Source organism: Heptranchias perlo, chromosome 26 (assembly GCF_035084215.1).
Source record: "Heptranchias perlo isolate sHepPer1 chromosome 26, sHepPer1.hap1, whole genome shotgun sequence".
Lineage (NCBI taxonomy): Eukaryota > Metazoa > Chordata > Chondrichthyes > Hexanchiformes > Hexanchidae > Heptranchias > Heptranchias perlo.
The window spans coordinates 16208924-16230345 of NC_090350.1; positions in this window are offsets into that span (position 1 = coordinate 16208924).

Consider the following 21422-nt stretch of genomic DNA (forward strand, 5'->3'; position numbering starts at 1 on the left):
CTTGAGCACAAAATCTAGGCTAACATTCCAGTGCAGTCCAGTGGGAGTGCTGCATTGACTGAGGTCCTGTCTTTCGGATGAGACGCTAAACCGAGGCCCCGTCTGCCTTCTCAGATTGACATAAAAGATCCCATGGCACTATTTCGAAGAACAGCAGGGGAGTTCTCCCTGGTGTCCTGGTCAATATTTATCCCTCAACCAACATCACTAAAACAGATTTTCTGGTCATTTTCACATTGCTGTTAGAGGGACCTTGCTATGCGCAAATTGGCTGTCATGTTTACTACATTACAACAGTGACTACACATCAAAAGTACAAAAGTACAACTGACTGTAAAGCACTTTGGGACGTTCTGATGTTGTGAAAGGTGCTATATAAACGCAAGTCTTTAGTTTTTTAATAGTGATTTGACAGATTAGTACTGCATTTACTACCATTCACAGATTACATACTGCTTCATTTTTTGCTATTCTATACCCTCCGCAGTATACTTATGACATACATTTTTCCTGTCAATGTGGAATATCTTGCACTTTTTGGTACTGAATTTTATCTGCTACTGTTCCGCCCAATTGCAGATTTTATCTAGCCCCTTTTGTAGGTTCCTACTGCTTTGTGCATCTCAACGGCCTCCCCCTCTCCAGTTTAGTATCAAATTCATTGAAACGCACATCTCCGAGTACATTGCGATGAGGCTAATGATCAAAATGCCCTACAACAACCATTATCACTTCGGTTTGTATAAGGCCAATAGTCACTGAATAATCTGGCAATATCTTGCCTTTAATTGCCTAACATTAGGACAGGCAACTTGTACAATTAAATGGATTGCACAATTAAACAATAAGGGCAGGATCAGTTTCACATTGTAATTCTTTGGAACATTATTTACATTCTTATATATGACCTCATTTCCAAAATAAGGCATTGGAAAATTAATTTTTATTGCTACTCATAAAATGACCCATTCCTCTGACCTTTTTTATCAGATCATTGCTGATAGTGATCGGTCCCAGAACCATGCAAATTGATAAGGATAAACCTGAAACACTAAATATTATTAAAAGTGTCAATGCCATTGGGGAAACGACATAGTGGAAAAGCTGATCATTAATTCTGTTGTGATAATGCACTTTTTATTATTTAAGTGTGTTAATGCAAATTGGTTTATTAGACAGTGTTTTGATGGACAAGGCATATTTAATTTGCACTTTTATAAGGCTCTGCCTACTGAAATAGTCTATGCAAAATAAATAGTTATGGTTTCATTGGGAATAATGTGAGAATATTCAGCAATTTTAGTCTATTAAACAACTAAGCAGCTTATGTTTTTCAGAATTATGTACTTAAAGGTGTAAAATAAAAGCAAAAAGTAGCGCATCTCAAACAATGCCGTTGCATTTTGATTGTGCTGAAATGAGCCAATTCCTGGACATGGTTTACACCAGGTCAGGGCAGTGAGGAACCAATAACAACTTGCATTTATAAAGTGTCTTTAATGTACAAAAACATCTCAAAGCATTTCACAGAGGCACAATCAAAAAATGGACACATAGACAAAGAAGGAGACAGGAGTGGTGAGGTCAAAGAGGTGAGTTTTAAGGAGGTTCTTAAAGGAGGAGAGGGAGGTGGAGAGCTGGAGGGGTTTAGTAAGGGAATTTCAGATGGTGCGGCCTAGGTGGCTGAAGCCATAGCCACCAATGGTGAGGCAAAGTAAAAGGGGAAAGATGCCAGATTCAGAAAAATGGAGACTTCAGAGGGGGTGGGGGTGGGCCTGTAGGACTGGATGAGGTTACAAAGATTGGGTAGGGGAGATGAGGCCATGAATAATTTTAAATGTGAGTATGAGAATTTTAAATTTGAGGCATTGGGAGACCAGGAGTCAATGTCGATCAGCAAGGACGTGGGTGATGGGCAAGCAGGATTTGATGCGGGGATAGAATACCGGCTGCAGAGATTGGATGAGCTGAAGCATATGGAGGCTCACCATGAGAGTATTGGAATAGACGACTCTGGAGGTGATAAAGATAAGGTTGAGGGTTTCAGTGGCAGATGCGCTAAGGTAGGGGCTGAGGTACACAGTGTTATGGAGGTGGAAGTGTGGAGTCTTTGTGATGGAGAGGATATAAAGTTGGAAGCTCAGTTCAAGGTCGAGTAGGACACTAAAGTTGCAAACAGTCTTTTTCAGCCTAACACAGTGATCAGGGAGGAGCCTGGAATTGGTGGCAAGGGTAAGGAATTTGTGGCGAGCACTGAAAACAATGGCCTCAGTTTTCCCAATGTTTAACTGGAGGAAATTGTGACTTATTCAAGACTGGATACTAGACAAGCAGTCTGACAACAGAGGCAGTGAAGGGGGCAAGAGATGGTGGAGGTGTAGAGTTGGATGTCATCAGTGTACATGCGGAAGCTGATCCCGTGTTTGTGAAAATGTCACCAAACGACAGCATGTAGATTAAGAGGTGAAGGGACCAAGGATAAACCCTTGGGGGACTCTGGAGGTAACGGTGCAAGGCTGGAAGAGAAGCCCCTGCTGGAGATACTCTGGCTACCATTGGCTAAATAAGAGTGGAACCAAGCAAGGGAAATCCAATCAAGCTGGACAATGGAGGAGATGGTATCATAGTAGGTACAACACAGGAGGAGGCCATTCAGCCCGTTGTGCCTGTGCCATGGTCTGGTGGACTATTTCAAAGGCTGCAGAGATTTTGGTGAGGACGAGGAGGGACAATACATCATGGTCACAGTCACAGAGAATGTAGTTTCTGACTTTAGTTAGAGCTATTTTGGTGCTGTGGGAGGGGCAAGAACCTGATTGGAGAGATTCAAACAGGGTGTTGCAGGAGAGATGGGCACAGATTTTGGAGGTGACAACACGTTCAAAGCCTTTCTGAAAGGAAAAGGAGTTTGGAGATGGAATGATAGTTTGCAAGGACAGAGGGGTTAAGGGTGTTTTTTAAGGGGGTGGGACGATGATGGCAGTTTTCAAATTGGAGGGGGACATTGTCTGAGGGGAAGCACTGAGTGAATATTCTACAATGCTACAGGAGGTAGAGAAGAAAGTACAAAGAATGTATAAGTTGTAATGTAAAAGAACAATTACCATGCAACATTTAATGTTCAGCATTTGTTTTCAACATTTTGAGGTTTGAATAAAGCATGAGGCACTGTCATAGGAACCAAAAAGGATAAGAGAAGAAAAAGACTCCGCAGCTAATCCATTTTTTTGCATGATATAACACATTCTCTATCAGGCTACCAATAAATGCTTTTAGTCTTGGTCTTCTCTGTATTTTGTTAGTAGTGAGAGAGATTCACAAAGCAAGCTGCTTATGTCCTACCTGACCCCTGGCCTGGTCTTTCACAAAGCAGATGCCTTCCTCCTTTAAAAAGTTAAGCTGATAATGGTATTTTGAAGTGACCTCAATTATTTTGACCAGTGATTATCTGTCTCCTATTCCTACACCTGCCACTGTAGGATCTCCAAATTAGGTCCCCTCCCACTCTCTGTACTATACAATAATGAATAACTCCACTTGCACTCCCCATAACAGCTATCCTGATTGTCATTCTCAGAGAAAAAGATTGCACTGAATTATGGATGATTTTGTGCCGTAAGTTCACAGCCCCTGTCTAGTAGGAACTGAGCTGAGGCTGAATTGTCTTCAGACTTGAAGTTGCCAGAAAGAGGAAACTTTCAGAGGCTAAAAGACAATAGTCTCTGTGTAAGTACACATTACCTGATTATGATATCGTAGAAAAACAAACGCTTTAAAACAAGCTTTCTTTAATCTTACAATTTATGGGGCATGAGAGCACAGATTAAAATGTTCCAAATGTTCACACAATGAGAGTGATGATTAACCCTCTGTCAGATATTCTTCAAATCTCCTCTGGTGAACCCTGCTGGTGCCCAATCCCTATTCAGAGTTATTGGATCAGGAAGATTGATGTCATAGGGTCATTTGTTCGGATATTGTCGATGCCCTTCAATGCACCATCAGAGAAGTAACTGCACAGCAGAGTGGAGCAAATTAATTTCTTTTAAGGGAAACCCTCCAAAAACCTTGTTAGAGCACAATAGTCCCAGTTCGAATGAAGGATCCCATCTGGAATGTTAACTCAGCTTTCTCTTACAGACGCTGAGCTTGCTGTGCATTTTCTGCATTATATTTTTATCTCGATAGTTCTGCACCTCCATTATACATGATTTTACTAATTTGACGAGTTTCAACAGTTAACGTTGTATTAAATAAATCAGGTATCACATTCCTGGAGGTGCAAGCAGTGAAGTAACGATAATGAAGTGCTGAGCAAAGCAATCTCTTTTTTCTACAAATCGGAATACATTTCCAGCTGTGTACTTGAAACAAGCTGACATGCAATGTAACACAATACCTATGATTTACAATTTAGCGCAGAGCAGGGTATGGATGAACACTGGTGTTTCATTTCACATTAGTGCACTAGAAGGAAGCATTCACTGCCCAATGTATTATTTTTCCAAGTCATTTCTATGTATTAATAGCAGCAAGTAGAGGCAACCACTGCTTAAGGGCTTCTGGATGGAAAATGCCTGTTGTGCACTTTCCTGCACTAAGTGCTTGGAACATACTGGGAAAAATCTCATACAAATCAACTACTTTCCTGCCTTTGGGGAATCACAAGAAACTGCTGGGCTCTTGGTTCTAAACAAATGAGGGAAGTACACCAATTCTGATTTCTTCTGTGTAAAGCAGCAAAGCATTGAGTTTAAAAAATATACATTGCCATTTTTCTATCCTCCCCAGAATGTGTTGATCCATTCCTGAGATACAGTTTCATGGGTTCTGGGTGCCCTCCAATGCCTTGTCCAAGTGGCCATTATTCATGTGCAAGTCTTGACAGTTGAGTATCAACAGGCTATTCCTTCAGAGAGGGCTTCACAGCCAATTCAGATAGCCCTCCCATCTTTGCCTGACGTCAACATGTGCAGTTGATAGTGTAGTTTCACACAGGCTGAAGCTTCCAACAGCAACATTAGCTGATTCTTTTACCCTTTGGTTCCCCAGAGTTTCTTGGCTTCAACATAATCTCAGTGAACCATGGTAGTATCAAATGCAGACTAAGAGAAGCATTCATGCAGTGCTTCTCTGGCCTCCCAATGGCAAGCTTCACAAGGTTTTTCCCACTGGGATCGCAACATATGTGTGCCTGTGAAGTTTTTTTTAAAAAAACACAATATGTCTTTATGACTGACGGAACAATAATTCACATTAAACCATACAAAAATGTTGGTTATAATTTACAAGTTCCTCTAGGGGTTTTCAAAGATTTTGCAATATTAGCTTTTGCAATAAATATATCCATCTATTTACTTTTACAGCATAAGTTATAGATGTGTATTTTATTGTGGGATGAGAATGATGCCATAATAATTATTTTTTGTTTGCACTACAGCGAAAGTGTAGGTATTGCAATAAAATTGGTCCAGAAGCACGTGGGTGTCTCTGTGGGTACACTCTGATATAACACACATTATTACAATCCCCTCACTAATATAGGGCTCAAAGAAAGCACTTCTTTTACAAGGCTCCCCTATTGTAACACACTTTTTATATTGCTCCCTACGATGCCTTATAAGGAGGTGAGGAGTGATTGAAAAAGCAACTCACTTTGAGCATCTGACTCAATGTGAGTTGGCTGCATTAATTTGTTTTAAGGCACATACATACCAGTTCACCATTTAACATGGTCATACCAGTTTCACTACTTTAAGTGGATATCTGCAGCTGGAGCAGCACGAGTTCGGGTTTTGGCCTGAGTTGTGAGATTGTATTAATTGCACATTCAGGAGGTTGTAAATGAACAGTATTCGGTAAAAAGTGTGTTTACAGTAATTTAGACACTTTATTATCCTCTTGGCAATGTCAAAACAATAGATGCTTCTCCCACGATATCTATTAATATAAACATAACATGGTTGCTCAGTTCTTACGTGGTGAAACACCACCACAGAACCAGATCAAGGTCATTCTCTTTACTAGATTTAGATTGGCCTACTAGCCCAAGCAGGCAAATATAAACCCAGACTTGGGCACACAAGGCACAACTGTCAATCAAAAACATTATAACAGGATGTCAATCACCTGAGGATGTTTGTCCCAACCACTTTATAATGGCTAAAAATTAACCAGTTGTCCAGCCAGCCATCAAGGACATTACTCAACAGATTGACACTAATGCTTTTGCATTCAATAGATATCAGCATATATTCCTGTGGTTTGCAGAAAGAGCCAGTAGAAACTAATGTTAACCCCATGTGCATCTGTGGCCAGCAGTAAAGAAACCAATAGATAATCTAACACAGTTGCTTTTTATGAAGATTAAAACCTTTTCTGCGATTCGGATGACGGTTAGCAAAGTTCAGCACTTGAATTTAATTACACATGTACAGTGCTCCTCCTTTTCCCTGAATTGAAACTGATGCAGAGCTAACAGTATAATTTGGTGCTGCTGGCTCTCACTGCTCCAAAAGCAAGTGCATTGCTGAAAAAGGTACCTTCTGTATAACAACAGCATGAATAGAATAACTGCCTTATTGGCAGGACCTTCAGTGCTTATTTTTTTTATTCGTTCATGGGATGTGGGTGTCGCTGGCGAGACCAGCATTTATTGCCCATCCCTAATTGCCCTTGAGAAGGTGGTGGTGAGCCGCCTTCTTGAACCGCTGCAGTCCGTGTGGTGAAGGTTCTCCCACAGTTCTGTTGGGTAGGGAGTTCCAGGATTTTGACCAAGCGACGATGAAGGAATGACGATATATTTCCAAGTTGGGATGGTGTGAGACTTGGAGGGGAACGTGCAGGTGATGTTGTTCCCATGTGCCTGTTGCCCTTGTCCTTCTAGGTGGTAGAGGTCACGGGTTTGGGAGGTGCTGTTGAAGAAGTCTTGGCGAGTTACTGCAGTGCACATGTGGATGGTACACACTGAAGCCACTGTGTGCCGGTGGTGAAGGGAGTGAATGTTTAGGGTGGTGGATGGGGTGCCAATCAAGTGGGCTGCTTTGTCCTGGATGGTGTCGAGCTTCTTGAGTGTTGTTGGAGGTGCACTCATCCAGGCAAGTGGAGAGTATTCCATCACACTCCTGACTTGTGCCTTGTAGATGGTGGAAAGGCTTTGGGGAGTCAGGAGGTGAGTCACTTGCCGCAGAATACCCAGCCTCTGACCTGCTCTTGTAGCCACAGTATTTATATGGCTGGTCCAGTTAAGTTTCTGGTCAACGGTGACACCCAGGATTTTGATGGTGAGGTAGTGATGGTGATGGTAATGCCATTGAATGTCAAGGGGAGGTGGTCAGACTCTCTCTTGTTGGAGATGGTCATTGCCTGGCACTTGTCTGGCACGAATGTTACTTGCCACTTATCAGCCCAAGCCTGGATGTTGTCCAGGTCTTGCTGCATGTGGGCACGGACTGCTTCATTAACTGAGCGGTTGCGAAAGGAACTGGAAACTGTGCAATCATCAGCGAACATCTCCATTTCTGACCTTATGATGGAGGGAAGGTCATTGATGAAGCAGCTGACGATAGTTGGGCATGGCACACTACCCTGAGGAACACCTGCAGCAAAGTCCTGGGGCTGAGATGATTGGCCTCCATCAACCACTACCATCATCCTTTGTGCTAGGTATGACTACAGCCACTGGAGAGTTTCCCCTCTGATTCCCATTGACTTCAATTTTACGAGGGCTCCTTGGTACCACACTCAGTCAAATAAGAACATAAGAACATAAGAAATAGGAGCAGGAGTAGGCCAATCGGCCCTTCGAGCCTGCTCCGCCATTCAATAAGATCATGGCTGATCTGATCCCAACCTCAAATCTAAATTCATGTCCAATTTCCTGCCCGCTCCTCGTAACCCCTAATTCCCTTTACTTCTAGGAAACTGTCTATTTCTGTTTTGAAATTATTCAATGATGTAGCTTCCACAGCTTCCTGGGGCAGCAAATTCCACAGACCTACCACCCTCTGAGTGAAGAAGTTTCCCCTCATCTCAGTTTTGAAAGAGCAGCCCCTTATTCTAAGATTATGCCCCCTAGTTCTAGTTTCACCCATCCTTGGGAACATCCTTACCGCATCCACCCGATCAAGCCCCTTCACAATCTTATATGTTTCAATAAGATCGCCTCTCATTCTTCTGAACTCCAGTGAGTAGAGTCCAAATCTACTCAACCTCTCCTCATATGTCCGCCCCCTCATCCCCGGGATTAACCGAGTGAACCTTCTTTGTACTGCCTCGAGAGCAAGTATGTCTTTTCTTAAGTATGGACACCAAAACTGTATGCAGTATTCCAGGTGCGGTCTCACCAATACCCTATATAACTGCAGCAATACCTCCCTGTTTTTATATTCTATCCCCCTAGCAATAAACGCCAACATTCCGTTGGCCTTCTTGATCACCTGCTGCACCTGCATACTAACTTTTTGATTTTCTTGCACGAGGACCCCCAGATCCCTTTGTACTGCAGTACTTTCCAGTCTCTTGCCATCAAGATAATAACTTGCTCTCTGGTTTTTCCTGCCAAAGTGCATAACCTCACATTTTCCAATATTGTATTGCATCTGCCAAATCTCCGCCCACTCACCCAGCCTGTCTATATCCCCCTGCAGGTTTTTTATGTCCTCCTCACTCTCTACTTTCCCTCCCATCTTTGCATCATCTGCAAACTTTGATATGTTGCACTCGGTCCCCTCCTCCAAATCGTTAATATAGATTGTAAAGAGTTGGGGACCCAGCACTGACCCCTGCGGAACACCACTGGCTACTGGTTGCCAGTCCGAGAATGAACCATTTATCCCAACTCTCTGCTTCCTGTTAGATAACCAATCCTCCACCCATGCCAGAATATTACCCCAAATCCAGTGATTCTTTATCTTGAGCAATAATCTTTTATGTGGCACCTTGTCGAATGCCTTCTGGAAGTCTAAATACACTACGTCTACTGGTTCCCCTTTATCCACCCTGTACGTTATGTCCTCAAAGAACTCAAGCAAATTTGTTAGATATGACTTCCCCTTCGTAAAGCCATGCTGACTTTGTCCTATTAAATTATGTTTATCCAAATGTTCCGCGACTGTCTCCTTAATAATAGATTCCAAAATTTTACCCACCGCAGATGTTAGGCTAACTGGTCTATAATTTCCAGCCTTCTGCCTACTACCCTTTTTAAATAAGGGTGTTACATTAGCAGTTTTCCAATCTGCCGGGACCTTTGCTGAGTCCAGAGAATTTTGGAAAATTATTACCAAAGCATCCACAATCCCCACTGCCACTTCCCTCAAGACCCTAGGATGTAAGCCATCAGCTCCAGGGGATTAATCCGCCTTGAGTCCCATTAATTTACTAAGTACCAATTCCTTAGTGATTTTAATCGTATTTAGCTCCTCCCCCCCAAGAGCCCCCTGTTTGTCCAGTGTTGGGATATTCTTAGTGTCCTCTACCGTAAAGACTGAAACAAAATATTTGTTCAGCATTTTTGCCATCTCCATGTTTCCCACCATTAATTTCCCGGTCTCATCCTCTAAGGGACCGACGTTTGCCTTAGCCACCCTTTTTCTTTTTATATAACTATAGAAACTCTTGCTATCTGTTTTTATGTTTTTTGCTAATTTATTTTCATAATCTAACTTCCCTTTCTTAATCAATCCTTTAGTTACTTTTTGCTGTCTTTTGAAGACTTCCCAACCTTCTATCCTCCCACTAAGTTTGGCTACCATATATGTCCTTGTTTTTAGTCGGATACTATCCTTAATTTCTTTACTTAGCCACGGATGACTGTCATTTCTTTTACACCCTTTTTTCCTCAGTGGAATATATTTGTTTTGAAAGTTGTAAAATAACTCCTTAAATGAACACCACTGCTCATGTACCGTCTTACCCTTTAATCTATTTTCCCAGTCCACTTTAATCAATTCCGCCCTCATACCATCATAGTCTCCTTTATTCAAGCTCAGTACGCTTGTTTGAGAACCAACCTTCTCACCCTCTAATTGGATATGGAATGTAACGATGTTATGGTCACTCATTCCAAGGGGATCCTTAACTAGGAAATTATTAATTAATCCTGGCTTATTACACAGGATCAGGTCCAAGGTTGCTTGCCCCCTTGTAGGATCAGTTACATACTGCTCAAGAAATCCATCCCTAATACACTCAATAAACTCTTCCTCAAGGCTGCCCTGCCCAATTTGATTTGTCCAGTTAATATGATAGTTAAAATCCCCCATAATTATAGCTGTTCCCTTATTGCATGCCCCGACTATTTCCTGATTAATACTTCTTCCAGCAGAGTTGCAACTATTAGGAGGCCTATATACTACGCCCACTAGTGTTTTTTTCCCCTTATTATTCCTTATCTCTACCCAAACTGTTTCATTATCCTGATCCTTTGTCCCAATATCATTTCTCTATATTACAGTGATTCCTTCCTTTATTAACAAAGGCTATGGGCCCCGACAACATCCCGGCTGTAGTGCTGAAGACTTGTGCTCCAGAACTAGCCGCACCTCTAGCCAAACTGTTCCAGTACAGCTACAACACTGGCATCTACCCGACAATGTGGAAAATTGCCCAGGTATGTCCTGTCCAGAAAATGCAGGACAAATCCAATCCGGCCAATTACCGCCCCAATTACCTCCCTTGATTTCAAGGGCAGTCACTCTCACCTCACCTCTGGAATTCAGCTCTTTTGTCCATGTTTGGACCAAGGCTGTAATGAGGTCTGGAGCCGAGTGGTCCTGACGGAACCCAAACTGAGCATCGGTGAGCAGATTATTGGTAAGTAAGTGCTGCTTGATAGCACTGTCGACGACACCTTCCATCACTTTGCTGATGATTGAGAGTGGACTGATGGGGCGGTAATTGGCCGGATTGGATTTGTCCTGCATTTTCTGGACAGGACATACCTGGGCAATTATCCACATTGTCGGGTAGATGCCAGTGTTGTAGCTGTACTGGAACATTTTGGCTCGAGGTGCGGCTAGTTCTGGAGCACAAGTCTTCAGCACTACAGCCGGGATGTTGTCGGGGCCCATAGCCTTTGCTGTATCCAGTGCACTCAGCCGTTCTTGATATCACGTGGAGTGAATCGAATTGGCTGAAGACTGGTTTCTGTGATGGTGGGGATATCGGAAGGAGGCTGAGATGGATCATCCACTCGGCACTTCTGGCTGAAGATGGTTGCAAACGCTTCAGCCTTGTCTTTTGCACTCACATGCTGGACTCTGTCATCATTGAGGATGGGGATGTTTGCAGAGCCTCCTCCTCCCGTTAGTTGTTTAATTGTCCACCACCATTCTCGATTGGATGTGGCAGGACTGCAGAGCTGTGATCTGATCCGTTGGTTGTGGTATCGTTTTGCTTTGTCTATAGCATGTTGCTTCTGCTGTTTAGCATGCATGTAGTCCTGAGTTGTAGCTTCACCAGGTTGGCACCTCATTTTTAGGTACACCTGGTGCTGCTCCTGGCATGCTCTTCTACACTCCTCATTGAACCAGGGTTGATCCCCTGACTTGTTGGTAATGACAGAGTGAGGAATATGCCAGGCCATGAGGTTACAGATTGTGCTGGAATACAATTCTGCTGCTGCTAATGGCCCACAACGCCTCATGGATGCCCAGTTTTGAGCTGCTCGATCTGTTCTGAATCTATCCCATTTAGCATGGTGGTCGTGCCACACAACATGTCGGATGGTGTCCTCAGTGCGACGGTGGGACTTCGTCTCCAAGAGGACTGTGCGGTGGTCACTCCTACCAATACTGTCATGGATTGATGCATCTGCGACAGGTAGATTGGTGAGGACGAGGTCAGGTAGGTTTTTCCCTCGTGTTGGTTCACTCACCACCTGCCGCAGGACCAGTCTGGCAGATATGTCCTTCAGGACTCGGCCAGCTCGGTCAGTAGTGGTGCTACCGAGCCACCCTTGGTGATGGACATTGAAGTCCCCCACCCAGAGTAAATTCTGTGCCCTTGCTACCCTCAGTGCTTCCTCCAACTGGTGCTCATCACGGAGGAGGACTGATTCGTCAGCTGGGGGAGGACGGTAGGTAGTAATCAGCAGGAGGTTTCCTTGCCCATGTTTGACCTGATGCCATGAGATTTCATGGGGTCCGGAGTCAATGTTGACGACTCGCAGGGCCACTCCCTCCTGACTGTATATCACTGTACCGCCACCTCTGGTTGATCTGTCCTGCCGGTGGGACAGGACATACCCAGGGATGGTGATGGAAGATTCTGGGATGTTGGCTGAAAAGTATGATTCTGTGAGTATGGCTATGTCAGGCTGTTGCTTGACTAGTCTGTAGGACAGCTCTCCCAATTTTGGCACAAGTCCCCAGATGTTAGTGAGGAGGGCTTTGCAGGGTCGACTGGGCTTGGTTTGCCTTTGTTGTGTCTGGTGCCTCGTGGTCCGATGCCAGGTGGTCCGTCCGGTTTTATTCTTATGACTTTTTTTTAGCAAGATTGTACAATTGAGTGGCTTGCTAGGCCACTTCAGAGGGCAATTAAGAATCAACCACATCGCTGTGGGTCTGGAGTCACATGTAGGCCAGACCGGGTAAGGACAGCAGGTTTCCTTCCCTAAAGGACATTAGTGAACTCTGTTCTGCCTTTGTAATGCTCTGCATAGCTGTGCTACAACAATGTAAAAAGGAGAGTCCATAGGTTTGCATTGTTAATTATAACAGCAATGCATTTCTTTGATACAAACCAAGTACAATTCACAAAATCAAAGAATCATGGAAATTTTATCGCAGAGAAGGAGGCCATTTGGCCCATCATGTCTGTGCCAGCTCTCTGAAAGAACTATCTGCTTAGTGCCATTCCCAGCCCTTTCCCCATATTATTTTAAATATTTCCTTTTCAAATATTTATTCACTTCCTTTTTAAAAGATATTATGGATTCTACTTCCACCACTGTTCTTGCAGCAATAAAATTCTAACCTCACGTTTTGTTCTTTGGGTGATCATCTTAAATTTATGTCCTCTTGATACTGACTCACCAATTGAATCTACGGCCCTGATACTTACTGGGAGGCGGGAACAACTTTTAGCGGCTGGAAAACGCAGAACTACGGGGAACGCGGAAATCCTGACAAATTTAATGGCGGGAGCTAATTTGAATTTTTTTTCTCTGTTTCCCAGCCAGCAGCCAGCCAGATTGAGAGGCTGGCTGGCTGTTGGGTGGGAAGGCCTGCAGTACAAGGCCGTAGCTGGGGACTGGAGAGAAGGGAGGGAGAGATGACAGGGGGCAGGGGGGGGCATCTGATCGCGTCGGGGTGGGAGAAAATTGCGGGTCGGCCTGGAGTTCGCCAAGGTGTCAGCCTGGTGATAGCGGGGGGCGGGGGGGTGGTCTTCTGATCATGGAGACGATAGCCGATCGTGGGGGGTTAGCTTGGGGGTCCGGGGGGAAGCGCTCCTGCTCCTCCTGGCCTGCAAGCAGTGCTATAAAAAGCACTTACTTGCTGGATCTGGCAGTTCTTGCCTCCCTTCAGCTCATGGGTTTCCTGAGCCCTGGGAAACCTGACCCACAGCCGTTAAATCTAAATAGCTGCTAAAATCCGAGTCTCGCAGCCTTGTTAACATATTTAAATTACTGACCCGCCTCCTGAGAGCAGGTTACTTGTCCGACCCCCAACCCACCCCAGTTAAACTGGAGGAAAACACGTTCACGGCAGGTTGGGATCGGGTTTCACATTTTTAAGAATTTAACCCCCCAGTCCCACTCATGCCCCCCGCCACCACAACCCCGTGTCCACAAGTTTTATTGTAGTATCATTTGTATGTTTTTCCATTATTGGTTTTGATCGGAATTTATGTAGTAGAAAAATAATGGACTTGGTAAGATAGAGTTGCATGGAGTTTCACAAACTAGTCCATGAGTAATGAGTCTGTGTGGAGCCTAATTTATCAGCCTTAAGTTAAGCTTGGTGATACTAGTATACATAGGTTGGTAAATTCATGGAGATGATCATAAAATAAGTATTCCTCTGTATTTTGATCAGGTCTTCCTAAGGACAAAAACGATTGAGTTGATTCATCGTTTTCATCTTACTATAAAGGAACCAAAGTTAGTTCCAGGGCTCTTGTCAATATCTGTGAGTAACAATCATGTCAGATAGAGGCTCTGTACAATCTGGTTTGATATGGCAATGCCCCAGAGCTTCTCAATGCATATATTCTTGGTTGGGAGGGGGTACATAGGAACATAGGAATTGCTAGACGAAAAAAGACCAAGGTCCATCTAGTTCGCCTTCTACCAACCTGGTAGTGGCATGATACAACAATAATGGAGTTGTTGACTAATCATAGCAATCAATCTCTATCAACTAGTCTACAACAGACCCAGAAATCGCATGAGGAAAATCCCAGTGGTGGAGAGCTTTGGGAACCATAGGTCCAAAGTCACCTGTTCCTCCCAAGCATGCTGGACTCTGTTCCTGCTTCAGCAGAACAAGAGGCTGCAAAAGGGACCATAAAACTCTATAAATGCTAACTAAGAAATATCCAAAGTTATGCTCAGGGTAGGTCTCAGTGTACACATGCTGATAGAGCAAGGTAAATAGTTGTGCTGAAGAAGCTGGTTTGGATATAGATTCCCAGAAGAGCACCATCTGGTGTATAAGCAGAGCAATTACCTCAATCTTTATGAGGAAAATGTCAAGTGTCAGCTTGACTTCGTTGTTCGCACTTGTGCTTCTTATTCAAAAGGTTGTGGGTTCAAGCCCACTCTAGAACTTCAGCATATAATTTAAGCTGAGTACCCAATACAGTGCTTTGGGAGTGTTGTATTTTAATAATGATATGCTTTCATCAACAATGAAAATTACCACATATGAAACACGGTATTCATAGAATTTTACAGCACTGAAGGAGGCTATTTGGCCAACTGTGCCTGTGCTAGCTTTCTGAAAGAGCTATCCATTAAGGCCCATTCCCTTTTTAATGAAATGTTAAACCACGGTCTCTTCTGTCTCTTTAGGTGGATATTCAAAATCCTCTGGCATGAAATGAAAAAGAGTAGGGAGTTCTCGCAGTTTCCTGGCCAGGATTCCTCCATCAGTTAACACCAGCGAAAGAATTGTTTAACCAGTCATTCATGTCATTGCTGTTTTGGGGGTCTTGGTTTTGGCAAAATGACTGCTGTGTTTCCTTACAAGTGACTGAACTTTAAAGTAATTTACTGTAAATGAAGCACCTTGAGATATGTCTAAGAGATGTTATAAGGGGTTATGGCTGCATATAGGATGGAGATGATTAGGTAATTCCTCTGTTAATCACGCCTTGAGCCCGCACTGCAGTAAGTGACTTGGATTGATTTTCCGCAAATAATTTGGATTATGTAACTTTCTTCCACTCACTGTGTTTTGCTGGAGAAATCACTGTGCTTTTATCGGGAGAATTTGCTGCAGTTTCGGTCATGAGTCCTGTTTGCTGTAGACTCTTTTTAAATAGACTTTGTTTGTTTTGTTGTTTGATGAGTAAATAAACTTTGTTTGCTGTAAAATACATCATTTGCTGTCAGTCCTGCCATAAGTCCCGCCCCACCTCCAACTCACTGGCTGACACAGTGGGGTCAATAGACACTCAGAGAGATTACCTAAGTACAAGTCTGTTTTCTTCAATGTAGCTGGAGGAATTGATGAGCTAAAGCAATTTAGATACATTCCTACAACAGCAGCATTTGGTGTATTATTACCTGTACCTTCATACGAATAAAGTACTCGCCATCGTAAAAGCTGTGAACAATGCCTGTGCTATAAAAGATCTTGTTGGAAAAACAGCCTCTGAACTCTCTTTGATGGTCTAAAGATTATGGGAAGTACAATTTCTGGGATGTTACATCAGACCTTTACCTCTGATAATGTCAGCATGCTGTACTGAACTTATAAAGTGGGATCAAAGATTAAGATTTTTAATATAAAATTTGTATTTTATGTTAAAATTCAATTTTCGATTGGTTGTAATGTAGAATAATCTTTCAAGTATCCCTCATTATTAAGTATCACTAGCTTCCTTCTCTGCAGTGCTAGGCTGCCTGCTTTAGGAAAGGGGGAAGGGAGTCTATCCAGCTTTAAAAATGTTCCTCTGCGTTCTGTCAAAAAAGTAAACACAGCCAAAAAAACATCTGGAAAGATTGCAGTTTGATGCTGCTTTGCTAAATAATAAATAAATACTGTGTGTTTAATGTTCCATTAGTAGTTACTTATTGCTTACTTTTAATCTTTACCGCGACCCTGACTAGTTTATTCATGCCGGCATTCTCTTCTCCTGTGGGTTGCTGGCAGATGTACTTCAGCTCCCCCTTCCTCTCTGGGTGCGCGACCACGTCAAAAATCAAATTGGAAACCTAGATATAATTTTTTTCAAAAGTTGTCCCATTTTAAAAAATCTTTCTTTTTTGAACGAAGAAAATGTTCCATCATTCCACATTTGGGCCATTTGTATCATGGAGGCAGGGCTGACCCAGACCAGGACAATTACACTCCCTGACCAGGTATATTTCTTGACAACTACTTTTTTAGTCTGCATACAGGGCAAATCTTAAGAAGTGAATCCATTCAAATGGATTATTTTCTGTTTTTGTTTTGCCTCTTCCAGGAGATTACATGGCTGCTGGGGGAGGGGGGGTGAAATGTGTCCTGTCACGATGATCCAGCCACCATGAGCATGGGGCAGGCTTGATGGACCAACTGGTCTTTTACTGCCTGTCATTTTCGCATGTTCGTATAAGAACACTATTTATCTAAGAACCCTAAAAATATTCCACAATCAATCAGACAGTTCTTCGGGTAGGGGGTAACACGATGAATCTCATGCTCAAGTTCAGGAATGTCAACACAAGGAACTTGATCTTTTTCTACTTTAAACATCGATTGTCAACATCTATTCTTAGAGATAGGGCGAAGCTCCATCCAATCCCCAGAAAAGCACTCCAGTGCACCAAGGTGAATTTTCCATCTCCCATATTAGCCATTCTTGTGCCCACTGAGTGACATTGTCAATGTCCTATCAATTACTGCCAAATTATCAGCGGTTTTGTGCTGTGGGCTTACTCCTGCTGGGACTTCACTTAGGTCCCTTCAAACCAGTTGAAAGAAAAAGAAACGTTTACCTCATCAGTTTGGGCTGGATTAAAATCCAGACGCCAGCAGTAAAAGGACAATGCATTAACCTGCGCAATACGAAATCAACCAGGTGCCATTTATTTAACCTCAAAATCAAACTCAATTATCTTCAAAAATATAACAAATCTGAATGGTTTACTTTGGGAATAAAATTTTCTGCTAAATAGCCTAATCCATTCCCTGCTGTACTGTACAGAGAGCCAGGTGTAACTATACATCTGCTCAGCTCCATTCTTTTCTCTTTCCACAGTGTGTTCTGGATAAAGTAGCATCACACAGCCTAACTGAACATCCTCTAGTATTGTTATTAGCATTTTCACAGAATTCACATTGTGCTAGATATAATTAAAAGTCAAATCACACTCAATACCAATTTTTAAATCCCAGTTGAGCCAAATTATGATTAACTTTTAATGTTCTTTTGTTTTGTTGCTTTTCTCAAATACTTAATAAATGGCGAGCTCTGATGTCGCTGCCTGGAAGTGTTGCTGAACCAAACAGTGTGACGCAGCCGAAATATCAACATAGGCCCAGGCGTCAGTTGCAGTGCTTTAGCAATCTTATCATTTCACTTATGCGTGTTTTAACAGCTCACTCACGCTGCCAGGATGATTAGCCCCTCCGGTCCAGATTTCCCTGCTGATGCTATCAATGGCCACTTTTTAACATTTCCATACAGCCCAAAGAAGATAACCCAAGGATGTTAAAGAGAAAACACTGCAGTAGCTGGAGTCATACTTGACACAAAGGAAGATGGACATCAGAGGACAACCATCACAGGAGTTCCTCAGGGAAGTGTCCATGGCCCAACCATCTTCAACTGCTTCATTAATGACCTTCCCTCCATCATAATGTTCGGAGTTGGGCTGTTCACTGATGATTTCATATTATTCAGCCCCATTCATAACTCCTCTAATAATGAAGAAGCCCATGCCAGCCTACAGAAAGACCTGAATAATACCCAGAGTTAGGCTGACATAAGTGCCAGGTAATGATCATCTCCAAAAAGTGAAATCTCAGTCATCTCCCTCAATCTTTAATTGCACCACCATCACTGAGTCCCCCACTATCAACATCTTGGGAGTTACCAATGACCAGAAGCTGAACTGGAGCAGCCATCACCACAAGGACTGAGGTGGTTCAAAGAGAAGACTTGTCACTACCTTCTCAGGGCAGCGATGGATGGGCAATAAATGCAGTTTTGCCAGCATTGCCCCCATTCCAAGAACAAATTAAAAAAGTTATAGTTGATAAGAATTATGATTTGTAGAGAGAGTAATGTTTGATTTCACACAAGTTGAAACTAAATATATATTGAATTTTTGAGTCAAAAATTAAGATTACATGAAATGCCTCATTTTTATGCATATTCAAAATGCATTTTTTTTTACTTCCTGCTTTCTCTAATTTCAAGTAATTTTTGCCAGTTCTCTTATTCATTATACTCTTATTTGTTTCCATTCTCCTGAAATACTGGCTAGTGTTTCTTCTGTCCCATAAAATTAAGTACTTGAAATCTGATCGATATTTCTTATCTGGATCCATTTTTCTTTGGCCTACAGTTGCACCACCCAGAGAGAATGCCTTATTCTGCAAAATTAACAAGTGGAAATGCAGGCCATCTGTGACAAACTGTGGTCTCCCTGTTCTCTCTGCTTTGAAGATGATGAATTTGCTGTTGTTAATTTTAATGGTGTTGATTTACAATGATGGAGAGAAAATGGGATGTTTCTTCCGTGACAGAAACTGCCACAGTAAAGGGATTCTTCCATTGTTGAGTAAATGGATTTTTATGGCAAGATTAAGGTTTGATTTGATGTATGAGTAAATTTGTATTTTGGAGGTTGATTTATATTTATTGCCAATGCAATTTTGGACTAAAATTAATATGGAATTTATGTGAATTTTGTATGTCAGGGATTATGTTAAAGAAATGAGGAAAGGCTTGTGTAATTTACATTAGATTATACTGACTGCCAATTCATGATTTATCCCATTCTCCAATTGCTTTCTATGAGCCCGTGCCAAGAGGCATCTGATTTTCTTAATAAATCGTTCTTCATGCAGATACCCTCCGATGCACCTGAGACCAATTATTCAGGCAGTCTGTTCTTTTTCACTGTAGTCAAGAAGCCTTTCTATACATTGGTTATTAACACGCATAAAACGCCAGCTCTAAATATCATTGGCATGTAAAACTCTCACGATCTTTAAAATCCTTTTTTGTCCACATTTGTAATGCATTCCTGGATAAAGCCATACCAAGTGATGTTGGGGGAAAAATTGGATAAGGGTCTGTTTCGGGTGGGGGTAGGGCGATGCGCCAGCACCCTGCGCCTGACGGACCCGACACAGACTGCACGTGAACTTCGTGCTGCCTGCTACTTACCATGATATTTCCGTGCAGCCAGTGCAACCTGCGCTGCTGAGAGGCAGCACGGAGAATGAGGAAGTTGGAAATGGGGCGTGCACAGCACACGTCATCAGCAGCCTGCTCTACTTAAAGGTGCAGGTGCACATTTCATATGGCAGGTGCACAGCTTACTTGCAGGAGGGAAAGATGGCCAAGAGAATAGCTGGACCGGCACGAGAGAGGGATCCATGCTTCTCGGATGATGCTCTAGAGGCCCTGGTGGAAGGCATGGACGAAAAGAGGGCCGACATGTACCCGCAGGGTAGCCGGAGATCCTCCAGTCTGCAGCTCCGCAGGCATTGACAGGCTGCGGTGCAGGAAGTAAACGGCAGGAGCATTGCACCACGCACGTGGGTGCAGTGCCGGAAGAAGTTGAATGATTTGACATGAGTGGTCAAGGTGAGTGAATGCAAGCGTCAAGTGGCACATGCTACCAACTGCACCACTGCTCCATGCACAACACCTCCCGTCACCCACCCACCAACAAACACTGCCCATCCATACATAATGCTGCACTTGGCATGCTGCATCTCAACCGCACATAGTACCACACTTGCAGGCCACACAACCACCGCTCACAAGTCACACAAACTGGCAGCTATTTGACCATGACAGGCACATCACCCACACACCTTGCAGGACACTCAATGACTCAATGACACACTGTCCTCTGACTTGCAGGAGAATGTGGCGCAAAACAGCCGGCAGCAGGAAGTACCTGAGGGTGGACAGGCATGTTTACACATCCTCGCCACCCCCCCCCCCCCCCCGCAGAGGAGACAGTACTTAGGATTATTGGGCAGGCCGTCACTGGAGCTGTCACAACATGCCGCGCTGGAGGTCCCGATGATGGGGGTCTGTGCATATCTAATGCTCCTTTTCCTTTTCCACATCTCCCTCCTCCCATAATCTTTTCTGACTCACGTGCTGCACATGCTGAGAGCACACATGTTTTACTTGCTCCTCTCCCCATTCCACAATTCAACCCGTTTCCCTTTGTCATTGCAGATACCTAAGAACACGTGGTGACACCGTCCGAGGAGGAGGAGGTGGACACTGAAGCCACACTGTCACTCAATCTGACAATTGCTTCCACCAGCTCAGAGACTGACAATGTGCGTCCTTTAGAGGTTAGGTTAGAGGAGGGATCTGCACGTGGTGAGACACTGAGCACAAGCGCGCAGGAGCTAGGGCGGGGGGAACGAATACCACAGGAGCCAACTCGCTGGAGGCGAGGTCGCTCACTAGTTCTGCTGCACAGGAGTCAGATGAGGACTTTGATGGGCCAGGCTACAGAAGGCGGCTGATTGGCGTACACCAAATGCTTGGGGCACTGGAAACCTGCCAGAAAGCAAGTGCACAATGAGAAGCGGCATGGAGGAGTCCAGCTCCAATTTTTCACAGGGCTTTGCGCAGAGCTTGGAGCCCATCCTTTCCAACATAGAACGGGTGGTCACCTCCATCAGCGCACCTGTGGATCCCACCATGATGCAGCGTCTGATGATTGATGTCACAGCTTCCATTGCAGCACAAACATCTGCCATCCAAGGTCTGACTGCTGCATTTGAAGCTTAGACTGCTGCCTTGGAAGCTCAGACTGCTGCTATCGTGACACTGGGGACCACTGTGGAACGAGGCTGCCAGGGCGTCACAGCACTCCAGCAATCCGTTCTCCAGCCGATCACCAGGATTGCTGAGGTGCCGCCCTGGGAGAGTGGCAGTGGCTTCATGGCAGTCGGACCTGCTGTCCTCTCTCAGCACGACAGCCTTCCTGCTCCCACCCCTGCCACTCCGCCAGTGCCCCCGTTGTTGCCGATCGGCCAGCCAGGCCAGACTGCTGCAGCCCA